The 22,801-nt window shown below is 43.6% G+C and overlaps 1 long non-coding RNA gene across 1 annotated transcript; it reads right to left on the bottom strand.

Annotated features, from left to right (window-relative positions):
• Positions 1-3,406: 3,406 nt before the first annotated feature.
• LOC123058526 (uncharacterized) lies at positions 3,407-6,219 on the bottom strand. Its single transcript, XR_006427226.1, has 3 exons — positions 5,985-6,219; positions 5,623-5,724; positions 3,407-3,641 (listed from the first exon to the last, which is right to left on the bottom strand). It is a non-coding gene; the product is annotated as an uncharacterized lncRNA (long non-coding RNA).
• Between the last annotated feature and the right edge of the window lie 16,582 nt (positions 6,220-22,801).

Consider the following 22,801-nt stretch of genomic DNA (forward strand, 5'->3'; position numbering starts at 1 on the left):
TGCAATACGGTTATTCATTTAATTCAAAGAATATTTGTTGTTTTCTTTACATGAATAAAACCTTATATGGTCATTCACTCAATATAAATGGTTTATTGAATCTCAATTGTAGTGATACACATATTCATAATATTGATGCCAAAAGATGCAAAGTTGATAACGATAGTGCGACATATTTGTGGCACTGTTGTTTAGGTCATATTGGTGTAAAACGCATGAAAAAAGTCCATGCAGATGGGCTTTTGGAATCACGTGATTATGAATCATTTGATACTTGCGAACCATGCCTCATGGGAAAGATGACTAAAACTCCGTTCTCCGGAACAATGAGCGAGTTATGACTTATTGGAAATAGTACATACCAATGTATGTGGTCCGATGAGTGTTGAGGCTCACGGCGGGTATCATTATTTTCTCCCCTCACAGATGATTTGAGCAGATATGGGTATATCTACTTAATGAAACACAAGTCTGAAACATTTGAAAAGTTCAAAACTTTCATAGTGAAGTGGAGAATCATCGTAACAAGAAAATAAAGTTTCTACAATCTGATCGCGGAGGCGAATATTTGAGTTAAGAGTTTGGCCTTCATTTAAAACAATGTGGAATAGTTTCACAACTCACGCCACCTGGAACACCGCAACGTAATGGTGTGTCCGAACGTCATAATCGTACTTTATTAGATATTGTGCGATCTATGATGTCTCTTACCTATTTACCACTATCATTTTGGGGTTATGCATTAGAGACAACTACATTCACTTTAAATAGGGCACCATCTAAATCCTTTGAGACGATACCGTATGAACTATGGTTTGGCAAGAAACCTAAGCTGTTGTTTCTTAAAGTTTGGAATTGCAATGTTTATGGGAAAATGCTTCAGCCTGATAAGCTCGAACCCAAATCGGAGAAGTGCGTCTTCATAGGATACCCAAAACAAACTGTTGGGTACACCTTCTATCACAGATCCGAAGGCAAGATCTTTGTTGCTAAGAATGGTTCCTTTCTAGATAAGAAGTTTCTCTCAAAAGAAGTGAGTGGAAGGAAAATAGAACTTAATGAGGTAATTGTACCTTCTCTCGAATTGGAAAGTAGCTCATCTCAGAAAACCGTTCCCGTGATGCTTGCACCAACTAGTGAGGAAGCTAACGATAATGATCATGAAACTTTGGATCAAGTTACTACCGAACCTCATAGGTCAACTAGAACACGTTCTACACCAGAGTGGTACGACAATCCTGTTCTGGAAGTCATGTTACTAGACCATGACGCACCTACGAACTATGAGGAAGCGATGATGAGCCCATATTCCGATAAATGGCTTGGGGCCATGAAATCTAAGATAGGATCCATGTATGAGAAAAAAGTATGGACTTTGATTGACTTGCCTGATGATTGGTGAGCCATTGGTAATAAATGGATCTTCAAGAGGAAGAAGGACGCTGATAGTAGTGTTACTATCTACAAAGCTTGAATTGTCGCAAAAGGTTTTTGACAAGTTTAAGGTGTTCAGTATGATGAGATTTTCTCACTCGTATCGATGCTTAAAGTCTGTCCGAATCATGTTAGCAATTGCCGCATTTTATGAAATCTGGCAAATGGATGTTAAAACTGCATTCCTTAATGGATTTATTAAAGAAGAGTTGTATATGATGCAACCAGAAGGATTTCTCAATCCTAAAGGTGCTAACAAAGTGTGCAAGCTCCAGCGATCCATCTATGGACTGGTACAAGCATCTCGGAGTTGGAATATACGCTTTGATGAGTTGATCAAAGCATATAGTTTTATGCAGACTTGCGGTGAAGCCTGTATTTACAAGAAAGTGAGTAGCAGCACTACAACCTTTCTGATAAGTATATGTGAATGACATATTATTGATTGGAAATTATGTAGAATTTTCTAGAAAGCATAAAGGAGTGTTTGGAAGGAGTTTTTCAAAGAAAGATCTCGGTGAATCTACTTACATATTGGGCATCAAGATCTATAAAGATAGGTCAAGACACTTGATAAGACTTTCGATGAGTACATACCTTGATAAGATTTTGAAGGAGTTCAAAATGGATCAGTCAAAGAAGGAGTTCTTGCCTGAGTTGTAAGGTATGAAGTTGAGTAAGACTCAAAACCCGACCATGACAGAAGATAGAGAGAGAATGAAAGTCATTCCCTATGCCTCAGCCATAGGTTCTATAAAGTACGCCATGCTATATACCAGACCTATTGTGTACCTTGCCATGAGTTTGGCAAAGGGGTACAATAGTGATCCAGGAGTAGAACACTAGATAACGGTCAAAATTATCCTTAGAGGACTAACGAAATATTTCTTGGTTATGGAGGTGATAAAGAGTTCATCATAAAGAGTTACGTCGATGCAAGCTTTAACACCGATCTGGATGACTCTGAGTCTCAATCTAGATACATATTGAAAGTGGCATCAATTAGCTAGAGTAGCTCCATGCAGAGCATTGTAGACTTAGAAATTTGCAAAATAGATACGGATATGAATGTGGCAGACTCGTTGACTAAACTTCTCTCACAAGCAAAACATGATCACACCTTAGTACTCTTTGGGTGTTAATCACATGGCGATGTGAACTAGATTATTGACTCTAGTAAACCCTTTGGGTGTTGGTCACATGGCAATGTGAACTATGGGTGTTAATCACATGGTGATGTGAACTATTGGTGTTAAATCACGTGGTGATGTGAACTAGATTATTGACTCTAGTGCAAGTGGGAGACTGTAGGAAATGTGCCCTAGAGGCAATAATAAAGTTGTTATTTTATATTTCCTTATGTCATGATAAATGTTTATTATTCATGCTAGAATTGTATTAACTGGAAACTTGATACATGTGTGGATACATAGACAATACCACTGGTGCGCGTCAGCCCTAAACAAATGGTTTTTAACCCCTTTCCGCGACGGCATTTGGAACCGTCGCCAAGTGAGTGTGGGCAAGAGGGGGGGTCCTTCCCACACGACCTATAAACCGTTGGGGATAGGGAGCCTTGATGCAGTTGTCCCTATATAACCGTTTTCGATATCTCGAATATGCCAAACGCTTCATCCTTGCTACTCGTTTGTGCTCGCATTGCCATCGCACTCGGAGTTTTGTGGTTCTGCCTAAAACCAGGCAGATTCCAGGCACGGGAGTTTTCCAGGCAGATTCTAGGCATGGGAGTTTTACAATGCCTGGCACATCACAAACAGTTCATGATTATAAATCATGTACGATAGGTAGACTGTGACGCCCCCGATTCAATCGTACACTAATCATACACGCAAACGTGTACGATCAAGATCAATGACTCATGGGAAGATATCACAACACAACTCTACAAATAAAATAAGTCATACAAGCATCATATTACAAGCCAGGAGCCTCGAGGGCTCGAATACAAGAGCTCGATCATAGACGAGTCAGCGGAAGCAACAATATCTGAGTACAAACATGAGTTAAACAAGTTGCCATAAGATGGCTAGCACAAACTGGGATACAAATAAAAAGAGGCGCAGGCCTCCTGCCTAGGATCCAACTAAACTACTCCTGATCGTCGTTGGCGGCTTGCACGTAGTATTAGGCACCTCCAGTGTAGTAGGAGTCATCGTCGGTGGCGTTTGGCTCCTGGGCTCCAACATCTGGTCACAGCAACCGAGTATAGATAGGGGAAAAAGGAGGAGCAAAGCAGCCGTGAGTACTCATCCAAAGTACTCGCAAGCAAGGAGCTACACTACAGATGCATTGGTATCAATCAAAGGGTAGTATATGTGGACTGAACTGCAGAATGCCAGAATAAGAGGGGGATAGCTAGTCATATCGAAGACTGCGCTTCTGGCAGCCTCCATCTTGAAGCAGTTGAAGAGAGTAGATGGTAAGTTCACCAAGTATCATCGTATAGCATAATCCTACCCGGCGATCCTCCCCTCATCGCCCTATGAGAGAGCAATCACCGGGTTGTATTTGGCACTTGGAAGGGTGTATTTTATTAACTATCCGGTTCTAGTTGTCATAAGGTCAAGGTACAACTCCGAGTCGTCCTTTTACCGAGGGACACGACTATTCGAATAGATAGACTTCCCTTCAGGGGTGCACCATAGTTGCCAACATGCTCGATTCCCTTTGGCCGGACACACTTTCCTAGGTCATGTCCAGCCTCGGAAGATCAACACGTCGCAGCCCTACCTAGGCAAAACAGAGAGGTCAGCACGCCAGTCTAAATCCTATGGCGCAGGGGTCTGGGCCCATCGCCCATTGCACACCTGCATGTTGCGAACGCGACCGGCGAGCAGATCTAGCCTCTCTTATACAAGAGCAGGCGTTCCAGTCCAACCCGGCGCGCGCCGCCCAGTCGCTGACGTCAAGAAGGCTTCGGCTGATACCACGACATCGAGTGCCCATAACTGTTCTCGCGTAGTTGGTTAGTGCGTATAGGCCAGTGGCCAGACTCAGATCAAATACCCAGATCTCGTTAAGCGTGTTAATTGAATTAACCGCAGACGCCGACCAGGGCCAGGCCCACCTCTCTCCTAGGTGGTCTCGACCTACCCTGTCGCTCTGCCACAAAGGTTCACTCAGAGGTGCGTGACAGATGAACGGAGGACATATTCAAAATCGTCATATTTTTCTGAGCAACTTTCATATATAAATTATTTTAATCTGAGTTACGGTTTATTTTATATGATTTTTCAAAGTTTTAACAATATTATGACATTCTTGAAATTAAATTAAATTAGGAAATATATTAATTGAAAGGCTAGGTGTACCCAGAAAAGTACCTAGCAGTGGGCACTGTTGGGCTGGCAGTGGGGCAGGGCTGCATAGTCAACAACCTAGTCAGCATTGACTCGGTCAATGTTTGACCAGTCAAACAAGCAAATGGGGACCACCTGTCAGTGGCACATTATTTAACTCTGGGTTATTTACTGATTTAATTAGGTTTAAGACTAGTCATAGTGGGAGTAACTTAGATAGTAACATGGCGCACTTCAAGAAAATTAGTCTAAGTTACTCCCCATTATGACCAGCTTAATTGGAGTCCGGGTCCCAGATGTAATGGACTCAAGGCTAATTAACCCAATAACTAGACTAACCAATGCATGGGGCTACATGTCATAGGGCCACCGAGATAATTATCCACTAATTACCCTAACTAATGGGCAGGGCCGGTCCTGAGGTTTCGGGGGCCCGGGGCGAAACTAGAATATGGGGGCCCTTAAGACAAACATAAAAGTAATTATATATATAATAATATAATTTCTTGGTGACTTTCGACATACGACTTAGCCCCTCGCCTCTCGGTGACAGGGTGTGGTCATCCAAATATCAGTTGTGACCGGTGACACGTAAGTCCTGAGGGCGTTCAGGACTCAGGAGAAGCATCGCATGAGGCAGTAACATATCGTCCTGCGTGCATGTCCAGTCTCATGTGGCGTCATGTTGCTTCCCGCTTGAACAGCAACACTCTGCGCTACTACTTTGGTTGTACTAGCTCGTATTAACTAACATGTATACGATGCATATTTTCTGAATATTATGCCTAATGCATTTTAATAAACTCACAGTAATTAAAGATCTCAGTTACCTATGTATCACAAAAAATATGTTCAGAAAAGTACATACCTCTCTACTTTTCTTGGCACCTCGTTCATCTTCAGGAAGTGACATCTCAAATCCTTGCACGGAATTGAGCCGAGATTTCGTGCTGTATTATATTGTTATTACCTGCGAAATCAGCAAGAGTTCTTAGGATTAGGACTGTAGTACTCAATGAAAATAGTAATACAGTAATACAAATGAAATTAGAAGAGAAACTAATCTGATATAATTATACTATTTGTTTGAATTGTGATGGGGGTGACATGAATCCCCTAGCCATAATTCTGTCGTCCACACAATCGCCGATCTAAACCTTGGGTGGATCCAAAAAACTGAAACATCTATAAACCCTAAGATAAATAAGAGAATTTTGATATGAGACGTACCTATATATCAACTTCAGATCCATTAGACGGATGGATTGGCTGGGACGGTTTCGTAAAGATCAGAGCTGTAGAGGAATAATCAATTTTAGAGAGGAGGCAAGTGGCGGCGGATGACTGTTTTCGGCGGCGGCGGCTGCGAGCCTCAAAGCGAATCGATCAGCACGATCCGCCGGCGTGTATGTGCGTGAGGAAGGACTATAGCAGTGCGCCTGTGTGCTACTACTCGGGCCAGGCCTTGTTTCATTTTTTTTCCTGCGCATGCGTAGCCCAGTACGAAGTAGAGCACCCTGGTGGGGGCCCCTTCCCTTTGCGGGGCCCGGGGCGGCCGCCCCGCTCGCCCCCCCGCAGGACCGGGCCTGCTAATGGGCCGGCTCACTAGATCGTGGTGGCTGTGCACGCACGAGACGCACATGCTCTACGGCGAGCACGAAGGCTCCCTGGGACTCGTCGACAAGAGGCGCTCATGGGTACGCGGGCTCACGTGCGAGCGTGCGCCAGCGCGGCACAAGCTGGTGGCCGCGCGCAGGCGTCGGGGCGCACAGGAGCTGCACTCGTGTGCGGCTGTACGCGCACGGACAGAGTTTCAGCCATGGCGACCGAGCTCGCGAGGACGATGATACAACAACGGATAGACGCTGGGGAGAGGGGGATACGGTAGAGGAGCTCACAGCGAACTCGAGGGCGTGGTCGGGGAGGCCGGGGACGGACTGGAGTAACGGAAAATGACGACGGAGCCGACGATGTACATGACGAAGATGAGCTCGATGGCGAGCACAAGGGCCGTCCCGGCTTTATTCGATGCTCGGGGTAGATGCATCTGACCACGACGGTTCTCCTGGAGGTCTTCCCAGGCGGTGAGGCGCACGTTGGCCGCGGCAACGACGGCGAGGCGCGCGGTCACCGTGCGAGCTTCTGTGCACAAAATCAATCCAAAGAGGAGGGGGACGAAGGGGGATCGAGAGGGAACTGGACGAGAGGGGTCTAGGGTTTTCGGTGGACTCCTTTATAGGTAAGGGGACACGGATGGCCGCCACGCACGCCAAGGCGCGGCCATGGCCGTGGATGGCTGCCACGCCTCTGTTCAGTGAACAGAGGTAGAAGGAGAGGGGGAGTTGGGCTTGCCTAGCTCCTGTTGCTAAATGGGCCAAAGTGCACAGTGCCATATCCAATCTTTTTATTCTACTACTGTTTTGCATTTCTCCTCTGTTTCTATTTTAAATTCGAACCAAATGAATTTTGTTGTAGATGAAATTTGTCACATAAATACTAGGTTTTATTTTGAGCATACCCACAAAGTTTGGAGGCAACTGGAGTTAAATAAGTAATTGTTTATACTGAGAAGGTCATTTTATTTTCTGCTGGACCATTTATTAATTTACTTGGAATTTATTTGTGAGTCCAATGGATCTAGTTTCAACACGACAACTGACTAGAGGTAATTATAGAATAATTTGAACATTTTTGTCTTGTTGTTGGAATAAATATTATTTTTACTTTATTTTAAAATTTGAATTAGAATTCGGTTTGGATCAAAGTGAGTTTAAGCAAATTAATCATGATGACATGGCACCATCAGTGTGTGATTACTGTAGCTTGACTACCGGGGTGTTACAAATCTCCTCCACTACAAGAAATCTTGTCCCGATATTTAAGAGGTAGAGTAAGGGGGAAAAGTTTGGTTACGAAATTCTAACAAGTCTTCTCGGTCTTGGTTGCCCTTCTCGAATAGGTCGATCCATTACATTGATGTATCCATTTCTCTGCTTCATGTCATCATGATGAAGTCGGCATCATTTCTTCGAGAATCCTATCATACTTATGAAATATTAGGGGGGTATTCCGGAAGAACGAACCTCTTCAAGGTTGACTATCTGGTAGATAACTTCGGGGAAGGTGGCGGAAAGTAACTCTCGAATTGAAACTTAAGAATTAAGAAGATATCGAGAGCAAAGTAAGAAGGTACCATGAGAAGTTTCGAGCGGGTAGGCAATCGTTCGATGCCTAAAACAGGGCATGAAAGGGGTTCAAAGCAACGAGAATAAGTATTGTGTCTGATTCCAGAATTGATGATCACTCGGAAGGTGGCTCATGAATTACGCACGAGGCCATGCGCAAGGAACAACCTTGGGAACAGGGGGTGTACAGGAGAGTCGGGTTTCGATCCTGTGGAACTGTGAGTTATGGGCCCACCATGTGGGTTAAAAGTAGGATGAGTGGTGACATCTTGCATGGTCATGAAAGCAAGGCATGTCAGAAGGTAGCATGTCAATTATGTCGGCAACAACGTCGGTACCAAGGGTGAGGGACGAAGAGAACCATTTTCCTGCTCATTGAAACGAGGCAGACCAATAGGCAAAGTTCTCATCCATCGGCGGTTACCAGAATGTCATCAAAAATAATAACAGGGTCACACTGACAGAGTTGTAGACCAAGGTGTTTTCATAGGAAGATAATTAATATTACATAGGTCATATAGACCACAAGAAAGGTTAAACAACCAATGGAAATGAAAAAATGTGTTTCACACAAGAATTGGAAGTATATCCTTCCTAAAGAAAAGTGGAGCATGATATACATGATAGGACATTAAGTGCAAAAGCATTTATATAAAGGGGCGAGCGAAGAATTAGGATGTTACCCATACAATGGTGTTTGGATAATAGATCAAGAAGCATATAGCATTTCTCTTCAAATGTTCGTGTTGATATTCAGAATACCACAGTCATGCTTCGAGGTAGCATTGATATGGTGTTTCAATTAAGGATTGGGTATGTAGATCATAAGAGATTCAAAGGAACATTTCCAAGATTATCTCGGAACATAAGGTATAACCAAACACAATCAGGTATGTGTTGGCAGGAAGTCAAGGATGTTGTCGATGATAACACAATCGTCGAGGGGCGAGGTTGGTATTTCTCATCATGAATTCGATTGATATCTTGAAAGGAATCAAAATGTTGTTAACGATCGCGGCAAATTTTGTCGAGAGGCTCTACGAAGATGTAATCGATCGGCGATGACATCAAGTCAAAGGAATGATGAAACGAAATGTTAATGGATCCAAGGGTACGACACGAACTCCAAACCAAGCTTGCTGTCCAAGGCGAAATGATATGATGATGAAGATCGACGTAAGCTTAGCTCATCGTCGAAAGTTGTGCTCCGGGATTAAGAACCAAGTAGCACATATAAAATCACCATGATAATGATATAACCGATCAGGCTAGGAATGACTTGAAGGATTATTAAACTCGTAAGCAACGGAGATTACTTAGAGTTATCGAACCAGAGTGCGGAATCGATTCACTTACCGGTGTTCTTGAGCGACTAACAACTCAAAACCCATGAAAAATTGAAATCAATGAGAAATAATAGCTGATGAAGACTCATAAGATGCAACACAGTTCTTAGATATTCTTGAGATACCAGAGGGTAATACTCGACGGTAGATCAAGGTAGAGGTTGGACTGGTGTATTGACTTGCAAAAGACAAGTGCTTTAACTTGTCCGAGAAATGAGATCAAAGAGAAAGTATGGTCAGAACCACGATTGCATATGATCAATTCATAGATACCAGATGATACTATATCAACGAAATAGTTATAATTACAAGAAGCTTCTATGGTAGGATCTACATCGTGTCCATGGGCATGAACACAAAGTTCAAGGTCGACTCCCACTTCTTCAATGTATAACCTTCCATTCACCTCTCACTTTCGAAGAAGTTGTAGTGTTGAAATTTTATCTAGCAAAATACCAGAAGAGTATGACTCGTGAAAACTTTCGAGTTCACACATATTAAGGAAGGCATAGGTTCAACCCGTCAGGGTATCATGGAAACATATACCACAAGCTTCAATAGTAAATACCACCAGCTCGAAAACAGAGCATGGTTGAGAAATGGTTGAGAAAACAGAGGATACAATTTACCAAAGGATTTATATATCCATGGAAAGGCTCACAAGGTCATTTGAATATGAAGGACACTGTCGGATAATAATCCAACAAGAGGTCTGGTGGTCTACAACGGAGCTGATGTGAGTATCAGTACTCTATCAAAGGAAGAATGAATGCAAGTGCATCGGGTTATAGAGACAACTGACTAACTCAAAGCTCAAATGCAAAGGAATTATGAATTCCAAGACAAGGGATCAGAAGCAATGCTCTGATTAGGGATGGATAAGTCAAATAGCCTTAGGGGTGCAATCGATGGCAATTTGATTGGTCGAGATCCAGCTCATGTACGGAATGACATCTGAATCAGAAGGATAAATTCTAGGGAACAATTCATGATTGTGTGCATTCACATACATGTTGAATCAAATGGATCAGAATGACAATCACAAAGGTTTTTAAAGTAAATTGCTAGACCAATGGAATTAACCGGAATGCAAGTATGCAAGAATTCCAAGAACAACAGGATATTGAGGATTTTCGAAAGATCAAATAGTATTTCGAAGTCTTTTGCAGAACACAAGAACAACTAGGAATGAGTGGATACTCGATAAGTCCGAGGAATTATCCGTAGGGGTATTTATGCGGCAAGGAACTACAAGGCAGTGGTACAAGGGATTCTTAAAAGCCGGAGAGCAATTCGTTGCATCTTGTAACAACAAGAGAAACTCGGAGTAATTGTATGAACAACAAGTGTATGTCATTATCCTTATGGATATATCGGTAGTAGGGAATTGAAAAGGCAGAGGGCACAAGGGTCTCAGGAATGATCAAAGAGTATCTTCAAAACCTTCTGGTGCAGTAGGCGATCATTTGTGATAAGGGGCTCTTCGGGAGAAGTAGTTACAAGAACCTAGAGTAAGATTTAGTAAAATCATTTAACCTGAGTAGAAGAGAGATCAGAGTCCCAGAGTATCGAGGAGTAAAAGATCCTAATACCACCCAATGGCGACGAGGGCCCGTAAGCCGCACAACCATGCTAGTAAAAACTTTTTCAATGACTAGACTCAACTTCGGCCAAGGAGTTTGGAAGGGGGATTCCTACAGACAGTCGGCTCTGGTACCAACTTGTGACGCCCCCGATTCAATCGTACACTAATCATACACGCAGATGTGTACGATCAAGATCAGGGACTCACGGGAAGATATCACAACAAAACTCCACAAATAAAATAAGTCATACAAGCATCATATTACAAGCCAGGGGCCTCGAGGGCTCAAATACAAGAGCTCGATCATAGATGAGTTAGTAGAAGCAACAATATCTGAGTACAAACATAAGTTAAACAAGTTGCCATAAGATGGCTGGCACAAACTGGGATACAAATCGAAAGAGGCGCAGGCCTCTTGTCTAGGATCCTCCTAAACTACCCCTGATCGTCGTTGGCGGCCTACATGTAGTAGTAGGCACCTCCAGTGTAGTAGGAGTCATCGTCGATGGCGTTTGGCTCCTGGGCTCCAACATCTGGTCGTAGCAACCGAGTATAGATAGGGGAAAAAGGAGGAGCAAAGCAACCATGAGTACTCATCCAAAGTACTCGCAAGCAAGGAGCTACACTACATATGCATTGGTGTCAATGAAAGGGGTAGTATATGTGGACTGAACTGCAGAATGCCAGAATAAGAGGGGGATAGCTAGTCCTATCAAAGACTACGCTTCTGGCAGCCTCCATCTTGATGCAGTAGAAGAGAGTAGATGGTAAGTTTACCAAGTATCATCGTATAGCATAATCCTAGCCGACGATCCTCCCCTCGTCGCCCTGTGAGAGAGCAATCACCGGGTTGTATCTGGCACTTGGAAGGGTGTATTTTATTAAGTATCCGGTTCTAGTTGTCATAAGTTCAAGGTACAACTCTGGGTCATCCTTTTACCGAGGGACACGGCTGTTCGAATAGATAAACCTCCCTCCAGGGGTGCACCACATTTCCTGACACGTTCGATTCCCTTTGGCCGGACACACTTTCCTAGGTCATGTCCGGCCTCGGAAGATCAACATGTCGCAGCCCTACCTAGGCACAACAGAGAGGTCAGCACGCCAGTCTAAATCCTATGGCGCAGGGGTCTGGGCCCATCGCCCATTGCACACCTGCATGTTGCGAACGCAGCTGGCGAGCAGACCTAGCCTCTCTTATACAAGAGCAGGCGTTCTAGTCCAACCCGGTGCGCGCCGCCTAGTCGCTGACGTCAAGAAGGCTTCGGCTGATACCACGACTTTGAGTGCCCATAATTGTTCCCGCATAGTTGGTTAGTGAGTATAGGCCAGTGGCCAGACAGATCAAATACCCAGATCTCGTTAAGCGTGTTAATTGAATTAACCGCGGACGCCGACCAGGGCCAGGCCCACCTCTCTCCTAGGTGGTCTCAACCTACGCTGTCGCTCCGCCACAAAGGTTCACTCAGAGGGCCGTCAGGACAAACGTCCTTTCGGTCCCAATCCGTGAATCACTCGCGGGTACTCTACGAGCCGACCCAACTTTAGTCACCACATATATCATGTATTATGTATATAAGCATATACCCATGATCACCTCCGAGTGATCACGGCCCAATAGTATAGCATGGCAGACGGACAAGAATGTAGGGCCACTGATGGAATACTAGCATCCTATACTAAGCATTTAGGATTGCAGGTAAGGGTAACAACAGTAGTAGCAAAGACATGCTATGCATCAGGATAGGATTAACGAAAAGCAGTAACATGCTACACTACTCTAATGCAAGCAATAGAGAGAAGAATAGGCGATATCTGGTGATCAAGGGGGGGAGCTTGCCTGGAAGCTCTATAGACTAGTACGGATCCTCGACTATGAAGTAGTCGATCACTGGTTCAATCATGGTCTTGGGGTCTAACAAAAAGAAGTAACAGAGGGGAAACACAATAAAAAACAGAGCAATCAAAGCATCACAAGCATAACATGGCAATACGTGGTGTTAGGGGTGACCTTACGCGGTGCTAGGTGATACAGACGGGGATGGAAAACATCCGAGAATGTTTCCCGAAGTTTGTCATTTTTCGGTCAGATGAAATGGAGGGGATGGATCCATGTTCGCTATGCTAGAGGTGCGTGACAGATGAACAGAGGACATATTCGGAATCGTCATATTTTTCTGAGCAACTTTCATATATAAATTATTTTAATCTGAGTTACGGTTTATTTTATATGCTTTTTCAAAGTTTTAACAATATTCTGACATTCTTAGAATTAAATTAAATTTGGAAATATATTAATTGAAAGGCTAGGTGTACCCAGAAAAGTACCCATCAGTGGGCACTGTTGGGCTGATAGTGGGGCAGGGCTGCCTAGTCAACAACCTAGTCAGCATTGACTCGGTCAATGTTTGACCAGTCAAACAAGCAAATGGGGACCACCTATCAGTGGCACATTATTTAACTCTGGGTTATTTACTGATTTAATTAGGTTTAATTGGAGTCTGGTGATACGTCCATTTTGCATCATGCTTTTATATCGATATTTATCGCATTATGGACTGTTATTTCACTTTATGTCACAATACTTATGGCTATTCTCTCTTATTTTACAAGGTTTACATAAGGAGGGAGAATGCTGGCAGCTGGAATTCTGGGCTGGAAAAGGAGCAAATATTAGAGACCTATTCTGCGCAACTCCAAAAGTCTTGAAACTCCACGGAACGTCTAAGAAGAAATAAAGAAAAATCCACGCCAAAGATGAAGGCCAGGGGGCCCACACCCTGCTCACGAGGGTGGGGGCGCCCCCCAGGGCGCGCCCCCTACCTCGTGGGCCCCTGGTGTCTCTCCGATGCCCATCTTCTCCTATATGAGGTGTTTCGATGAGAAAAAAAATAGAGAAGAACTTTTCAAGACGAGACTCCGCCGCCACGAGGCAGAACCTTGGCGGATCCAATCTAGAGCTCCGGCAGAGCTGTTTTGCCGGGGATACTTCCTTCCCGGAGGGGGAAATCATCACCATCATCATCACCAACGCTCCTCTCATCGGGAGAGGGCAATCTCCATCAACATCTTCACCAGCACCATCTCATCTCCAAACCCTAGTTCATCTCTTGTATCCAATTCTTGTCGCAAAGTCCGGGATTGGTGCTATTAGGTTGCTAGTAGTGTTGATTACTCCTTGTAGTTGATGCTAGTTGGTTTAATTGGTGGAAGATCACATGTTCAGATCCTATATGCATATTATTACCCCTCTGATTATGAACATGAATATGCTTTGTGAGTAATTACGTTCGTTCCTAAGGACAAGGGAGAAGTCTTGCTATGAGTAGTCATGTGAATTTGGTATTCGTTTGATATTTTGATAAGATGTATGTTGTCTAGCCTCTAGTGGTGTTATGTGAATGTCGACTACATAACACTTCACCATTATTTAGGCCTAGAGGAAGGCATTGGGAAGTAATAAGTAGATGATGGATTGCTAGAGTGACAGAAGCTTAAACCCTAGTTTATGCGTTGCTTCGTAAGGGGCTGATTTGGATCCATATGTTTCATGCTATGGTTAGGTTTACCTTAATACTTTTGTTGTAGTTGCGGATGCTTGCAATAGAGGTTAATGATAAGTGGGATGCTTGTTCAAGTAATAATAGCACCCAAGCACCGGTCCACCCACATAGCAAATTATCGAAGTATCGAACGCGAATCATATGAACGTGATGAAAACTAGCTTGACGATATTCCCATGTGTCCTCGGGAGTGCTTTTCCTATTATAAGAGTTTGTTCCAGCTTGTCCTTTGCTACAAAAGGATTGGGCCACCTTGCTGCACTTTATTTACTTTTGTTACTTGTTGCTCGTTACAATTTATCCTATCACAAAACTATCTGTTACCACTTATTTCAGTACTTGCAGAGAATACCTTGCTGAAAATCGCTTATCATTTCCTTCTGCTCCTCGTTGGGTTCGACACTCTTACTTATCGAAAGGACTACGATAGATCCCCTATACTTGTGGGTTATCATCTAGGTCCCAGATGTAATGGACTCAAGGCTAATTAACCCAATAACTAGACTAACCAATGCATGGGGCTACATGTCATAGGGCCACCGAGATAATTATCCACTAATTACCCTAACTAATGGGCCGGCTCACTAGATCGTGGTGGCTGTGCACGCACGAGACACACATGCTTTACGGCAAGCATGAAGGCTCCCTGGGACTCGTCGACAAGAGGCGCTCAAGGGTACGCGGGCTCACGTGCGAGCGTGCACCAGCGCGGCACAAGCTGGTGGCCGCGCGCAGGCGTCGGGGCGCACATGAGCTGCACTCGTGTGCGGTTGTACGCGCACGGACAGAGTTTCAGCCATGGCGGCCGAGCTCGCGAGGACGATGATACGACGACGGATAGACGCTGGGGAGAGGGGGATACGATAGAGGAGCTCACAACGAACTCGAGGGCGTGGTCGGGGAGGCCGGGGACGGACTGGAGTAACGGAAAATGACGACGGAGCCGGTGATGTACATGACGAAGATGAGCTCGATGGCGAGCACACGGGCCGTCCCGGCTTTATTCGATGCTCGGGGTAGATGCATCTGACCACGACGGTTCTCCTGGAGGTCTTCCCAGGCGGTGAGGCGCACGTTGGCCGTGGCAACGATGGCGAGGCACGCGGTCACCATGCGAGCTTCTGTGCACAAAATCAATCCAAAGAGGAGGGGGCGAAGGGGCTCGAGAGGGAACTGGACGAGAGGGGTCTAGGGTTTTCGGTGGACTCCTTTATAGGTAAGGGGACACGGATGGCCGCCACGCACGCCAAGGCGCAGCCATGGCCGTGGATGGCTGCCACGCCTCTGTTCAGTGAACAGAGGTAGAAGGAGAGGGAGAGTTGGGCTTGCCTAGCTCCTGTTGCTAAATGGGCCAAAGTGCACAGTGCCATATCCAATCTTTTTATTCTACTACTGTTTTGCATTTCTCCTCTGTTTTTCTATTTTAAATTCGAACCAAATGAATTTTGTTGTAGATGAAATTTGTCACATAAATACTAGGTTTTATTTTGAGCATACCCACAAAGTTTGGAGGCAACTGGAGTTAAATAAGTAATTGTTTATACTGAGAAGGTCATTTTATTTTCTGCTGGACAATTTATTAATTTACTTGGAATTTATTTGTGAGTCCAATGGAGCTAGTTTCAACATGACAACTGACTAGAGGGAATTATAGAATAATTTGAACATTTTTGTCTTGTTGTTGGAATAAATATTATTTTTACTTTATTTTAAAATTTGAACTAGAATTCGGTTTGGATCAAAGTGAGGTTAAGCAAATTAATCACGATGACATGGCACCATCAGTGTGTGATTACTGTAGCTTGACTACCGGGTGTTACATGGACAATCACACACATTTAGTTTTCCCGCACCGTTTGTGATAGTGTCTGACATCACACACGCTTTGCAAATGGCAACTGTGTGCATGCTTGCACATGTTTCCTCTTTGTGAACTGTCTCGGATTATGGTGTATATCGCAAACGTTTGTGTTTTACCAACCATGTGTGCCATAATGACATGCACAATGTAATTTTGCCCTAATTTAATTGCTTCTATTTAAAATTGTACCTAATTTAAACTTGAAAGTAGGCTATAGCTGTATTCATATCCATCAGGTTCAAACAACCAATGCATTATTCGATTCACATGTACATATGTTTAAGAATTACATAAGCACCAAATAAAGAATGATGTACCAGGGTTCTATACTTGTACTATTACAGATGGTAAAGAAAGAGGCGACAAACATTCCAGTTGCTGAACAAGGTGAAGCGGAATGGCCCTATTGTGTTCTCCTGGATGCAGAAGGCATGCAGGACTCTAGTCCAACCCCTTATGATGGCCGACCGCCTCATGTAGTTTGAGAGGTAATCTTGAGTAAACTGCTTCAGGATGCACTGCAAAAGAAAAAAGCTTCAGATATTGTCATCTAATACAACTCATTATGGGTAGTAAAAAGAAGGCTACAAGGTTCTTACTTACCATCCTGCAATTCACTGTTTTCTTGCATAAAGTGTAAACAAATAGTTTGATTGACATATTTTGACCCATTTTAATAACAATCTTTATCAGTTTTCTCACTTGATGCTGGTTCATGAATATCTCATTGTCCCATACGCAAAAAGGGTCGAAGTGTGGATCTTTGGTAATGATATATGTACCTAAAAGCACCAAGTTAATATTAGAAGCTAAACAACAATTGAAAATTGATGTAGTACAACACTCCGTCCATCCCATTATATAAGATTTTATTACATGTATATCTAGACATCATCAGAACATTAAGGTAACACTCTTCCTTGTTGCTATGTAGCCTGGGATTGCATATTTAGTCATTTAATACAATGCATGTTGCTAAACAACAATTGAAAAACGAAAAGGCATGTTAACTGCAATATCCTTAATAGCAACCAAATATCGTAATTCATAGTGGTATTGTTGAAATTGTTATTGATGAAATTGAACTGCACGGCAAATAGTTGCACATATAATGCATCACATTGTGAAGAACTGAAATAAACAAGTCATAAGGACATCTCTAGGCGATCCTTAAAAAGTTAAAGGACTAAAACCCTTAGTGGATATATATATACTCCATCAATTTTTGGCCTTTTCTAGTCGATCCCCTAAACTTAAGGTTGTAAACTTCAATTTGATCAAGTTCAAAGCAGGTTCAACTGAAAGTAGCATGCATTCAAACATAAACATAGATAGTTTTGCATAACCGGACATAAAACATAAATTTAAACTAAGCTAAGCTACTTTCGGTCGAAGTAGAGGTCGAGCCAATCCTTCCTTGTCATGTACGATGTGCCGCGAGCCGGGTCCGGGCCAGTATCGTCGTCGGGGTCATTGGGGAAGGCACTTCTCCACTCGTTGACGTCTATCTACTCGTCCTCGGGGCCCACCTCGACGCCCTCCATGCTGCCGTCGCCGCCGCCTTTGATAACCCACAAGTATAGGGGATCGCAATAGTTTTTGAGGGTAGAGTATTCAACCCAAATTTATTGATTTGACACAAGGGGAGCCAAAGAATATTCTCAAGTATTAACAGTTGAGTTGTCAATTCAACCGCACCGAAAGACTTAATATCTGTAGCAAAGTATTTAGTAGCAAAGTAATATGGAAGTAATGGTAACGGTGGCAAAAGTAACAGTAACGGTTTTGTAGCAATTGTAATAGTGGTAACGGAAAAGTAACTAAGCAAAGATCAATATGTGAAAAGCTCGTAGGCAATGGATCAATGGTGGATAATTATATCGGATGCGATTCCTCATGCAACAGTTATAACATAGGGTGACACAGGACTAGCTCCAGTTCATCAATGTAATGTTGGCATGTATTCCGAGTATAGTCATACGTGCTTATGGAAAGAACTTGCATGACATCTTTTGTCCTACCCTCCCATGGCAGCGGGGTCCTATTGAAAACTAAGGGATATTAAGGCCTCCTTTTAATAGAGTACCAGACCAAAGCATTAACACTTAATGAATACATGAACTCCTCAAACTATGGTCATCACCGGGAGTGGTTCCGATTATTGTCACTTCGGGGTTACCGGATCATAACACATAGTAGGTGACTATTGACTTGCAAAATAGGATCAAGAGCTCACATATATTCATGAAAACATAATAGGTTTAGATCTGAAATCATGGCACTCGGGCCCTAGTGACAAGCATTAAGCATAGCAAAGTCATAGCAACATCAATCTTAGAACATAATGGATACTAGGGATCAAACCCTAACAAAACTAACTCGATTACATGATAAATCTCGTCCAACCCATCATAGCCCAGCAAGCCTACGATGGAATTACTCATGCATGGAAGTGAGCATCATGAAATTGGTGATGGAGGAAGGTTGATGATGACAATGGCGACGGATTCCTCTCTCTGGAGCCCCGAACGGACTCCAAATCAGCCCTCCTGATGAAGATTAGGGCTTGGTGGCGGCTCCATATCGTAAAACATGATGAATCCTTCTCTCTTATTTTTTTTCTCCCCGAACGTGAATATATAGAGTTGGAGTTGATGTCGGTGGAGCCTCAGGGGGCCCATGAGGTAGGGGGCGCGCCCGGGGGGGGGGGGTGCCCTGCACCCTCGTGGACAGGGTGTGGCCCCCCCTTACGCTGATTCTTTCGCCAATATTTTTTATAAATTCCAAAACTTGTCTCCATGAATTTTCAGGTCATTCTGAGGACTTTTATTTCCGCACAAAAATAATACCATGGCAATTCCGCTGAAAACAGCGTCAGTCCGGGTTAGTTCCATTCAAATCATGCAAGTTAGTGTCCAAAACAAGGTCAAAAGTGCTTGGAAAAGTAGATACGTTGGAGACGTATCAACTCCCCCAAGCTTAAACCTTTGCTTGTCCTCAAGCAATTCAGTTGACAAACTGAAAGTGATAAAGAAAAACTTTTACAAACTCTGTTTGATATTGTTGTTGCAAATATGTAAAGCCAACATTCAAGTTTTCAGCAAAGATTACGAACTAACCATAATCACAATAACATTTAGGTCTCATGTTTACTCATATCAATGGCATAATCAACTAGCGAGCAATAATAATAAATCTCATATGACAACACTTTCTCAAAACAATCATAATATGATATAACAAGATGGTATCTCGCTAGCCCTTTCTGAGACTGCAAAACATAAATGCAGAGCACCCCTAAAGATCAAGGACTGACTGGAAATTGTAATTCATGGTAAAGGAGATCCAGTCACAGTCATACTCAATGTAAATTAATAGCAATGCATGTGAATGACATCGGTGCTCTCCAACTGGTGATTTTTAATAAGAGGATGATGACTCAACATAAAAGTAAATAGATAGGCCCTTCGCAGAGGGAAGCATGGATTTGCAGAGGTGCCAGAGCTCAAGTTTTGAAACAGAGATAAATGATATTTTGAGTGGTATACTTTCATTGTCAACATAACAACCAAGAGATCCCGATATCTTCCATGCTACACACATTATAGGCGGTTCCCAAACAGAATGGTAAAGTTTATACTCCCCCACCACCAACAAACATCAATCCATGGCTTGTCTGAAACAACGGGTGCCTCCAACTAACAACAATACTAGGGGAGTTTTGTTTGCAATTATTTTGATTTGAGCATGGGACTGGGCATCCCAGTTACCAGCCATTTTCTCGTGAATGATGAGCGGAGTCCGCTCATCTTGAGAATAACCCACCTAGCATGGAAGATATAGACAGCCCTAGTTGATACATGAGCTATTCGAGCATACAAAACAGAATTTCATTTGAAGGTTTAGAGTTTGGCACATACAAATTTACTTGGAACGGCATGTAGATACCGCTTATAGGAAGGTATGGTGGACTCATGTGGAATAACTTTGGGGTTTATGGAAGTGGATGCACAAGCAGTATTCCCGCTTAGTACAAGTGAAGGCTAGAAAAAGACTGGGAAGTGACCAACTAGAGAGCGACAACAGTCATGGACATGCATTAAGATTAATCAACAATGAGTGCAAGCATGAGTAGGATATAAATCACCATGAACATAAATATCATGGAGGCTATGTTGATTTTGTTTCAACTACATGCGTGAACATGTGCCAAGTCAAGCCACTCGAATCATTCAAAGGAGGATACTGAAAGGATCGAGATGGACCTAGAGGGGGGGTGAATAGGTACAATTACAAATTTTAATTATTACTTAGCAATTTTAGGCAATAATGCTAAATATGAAGATGAGCCTAACAATTGCAAGTGTAGTACTAAGTGCTAAGCAAGTAACACAAGTATGTAAGTAAGAAAGCACAATATAATATGAGTAAGTACTAAGAGACAAGTAACCACAAGTAGAGAGTTAGGGTTAGGAATAACCGCAACTCCGGGAGACGAGGATGTATGCCGATGTTCACTTCCTTGGAGGGAAGCTACGTCACCGTTAGAGAGGTGGATGTTACCACGAAGGCACACCAACACCACGAAGGCTCACCCTATTCTCCCTTTGAGACAACACCATGAAGGCGTTTCTCAACCACTAGTGGTAGACCTTGGGGTGGTCTCCAAACCCTCACAAACTTTTCCAGAGGTAATCACAAAGGTCGATTCCTCTCCGAAAGACTCCTACCGCCTAGGAGTCTCGAACCTCCAAGAGTAACAAGAACAATGGGGAAAAGCTCAAGACTTGCTCAAATCACGAATTCCTTTGGTGCAAAGAAGGAGAAGGAGTGGATATATCACTTTATCGAACAACTTCTCTCGAAAGTTCTCAAATTCCTTAGGGATCTAAAATTGGGTGTGGAGGAGTGAGAGAAAGAGTGAAATGTGTTCTAGGGTTTGTTCAAAGTGAGTGGTCAACCCTCTCCCGTGCGGAAGAAGGGCTATATATAGCGTGAGCTCAAATATGGCCGTTGCAGTGTAAGTGAGTGAGCAGGCCGGACATCCGGGCAAGGGGCCGGACATCCTGGCAAGGGGTTGGATATCCGGGCAAGGGGCCAAACATCCGGCTTGGTAAGCTATGAGGAACAGAACAAAGGCAGAACAAAAGAACAGAGGGGCCGGACATCCGGCATATCAGGAAGGCCCGGACATCCGGCGCGCAGCCCAGCATAAAGATGTTATCTGGATAGCTGTGCTCGGATATCCGAAATGGTGCCCGGACATCCGGCGTAGCAGGAAGGCCCAGACATCCGGGGAAAGCCCGGACATCCGGCGTGCAGCTCAGTATACAACTGCTCTCTGGATGGCTAGGCCCGGATATCCGGCAAGGAGGCTGGACATCTGGCGTGCAGCCCGGACATCCGGCTTGAAGCCCGGACATCCGGTAGCCAAGAGACAAAACATGAAGGTTTTTGGCATGTGCAGTATGGTCAGGAGGTTTGTGGCAAGAGCAAGCCTTTAACTAACCCTATCGACCCCCTCTTAATAGTGCGGGATCCTACACTCAAGAAAACAAGTATGTAATAAACTTCTATGCTTCATCCTTGAGTAAAATCACTTGTAAGCTCTTGATCCACACACATCGATGAACCGGGGACTAATACCTGAGATTTACTTGACAACCATTGTTTGTCCCCTACATGTATATTGTCATCAAAACCAAAACATGATGTAAGGGAATGATTGCTCTTTCAGTCTCCCCCTTTTTGTTTGTTGATGACAACCATACATGTAGTATCATAGATGCAATAAGTAATCTTAGCATTGACAATCATGAGAGCAAAAGTACAAAATAAGTCTATGTTTCTATTTGCTTTTAGCTCCCCCTCAATGTGTGCATGGAATGCATGTATGAAACCATAATAACTCAGACATAAAAACATTTCATAACCACATGATAATCCAAGATAATATCATAGTTTCTCACACGATCAAGCATCATAGGTAGCAAACATAGCAAGTTCGAATAGTAGTGAACACAAATAGTCAACATAACATAGCCATAGCATGACCTAAGATTACTACTAGGATACTACTTCTCCCCCTTTGACGGCAACAAGTAAAAAGGGGACAAGAGCTAAACAGACTCAATCACTCCTGGCGGATGTCATCATCATCATCAAGGAACTCGGGATACTCAACATGAGATGGAAAGCCAAAAGTGGACGAGGATGGAGCCGCGGGAAGAGGATCATCATCACTAACAGGACTCCCACGGTCATGGAGGCGCTGTTTGAGCAGATTCTTGGAGATGACAAGACGCTTCTGAACATCATGATTCTGCTGACAGCTGAAAGTGATCGCCTTCATGATAGCAGACTGAGCCTTACCCAAGAATGATGCAAGACGGGCTACGACAAGCGGTCGAGGAAGATGGAGCAGAGGAACCGGTTGGCGGATTCCCACTAGCAGACCTCCTAGGCTGAGTAGGAGCAGCAGTCTGGGCACTAACCACCATACACATG

The sequence above is a fragment of the Triticum aestivum genome, chromosome 3A (assembly GCF_018294505.1).
Source record: "Triticum aestivum cultivar Chinese Spring chromosome 3A, IWGSC CS RefSeq v2.1, whole genome shotgun sequence".
In the NCBI taxonomy this organism is placed as follows: Eukaryota; Viridiplantae; Streptophyta; class Magnoliopsida; order Poales; family Poaceae; genus Triticum; species Triticum aestivum.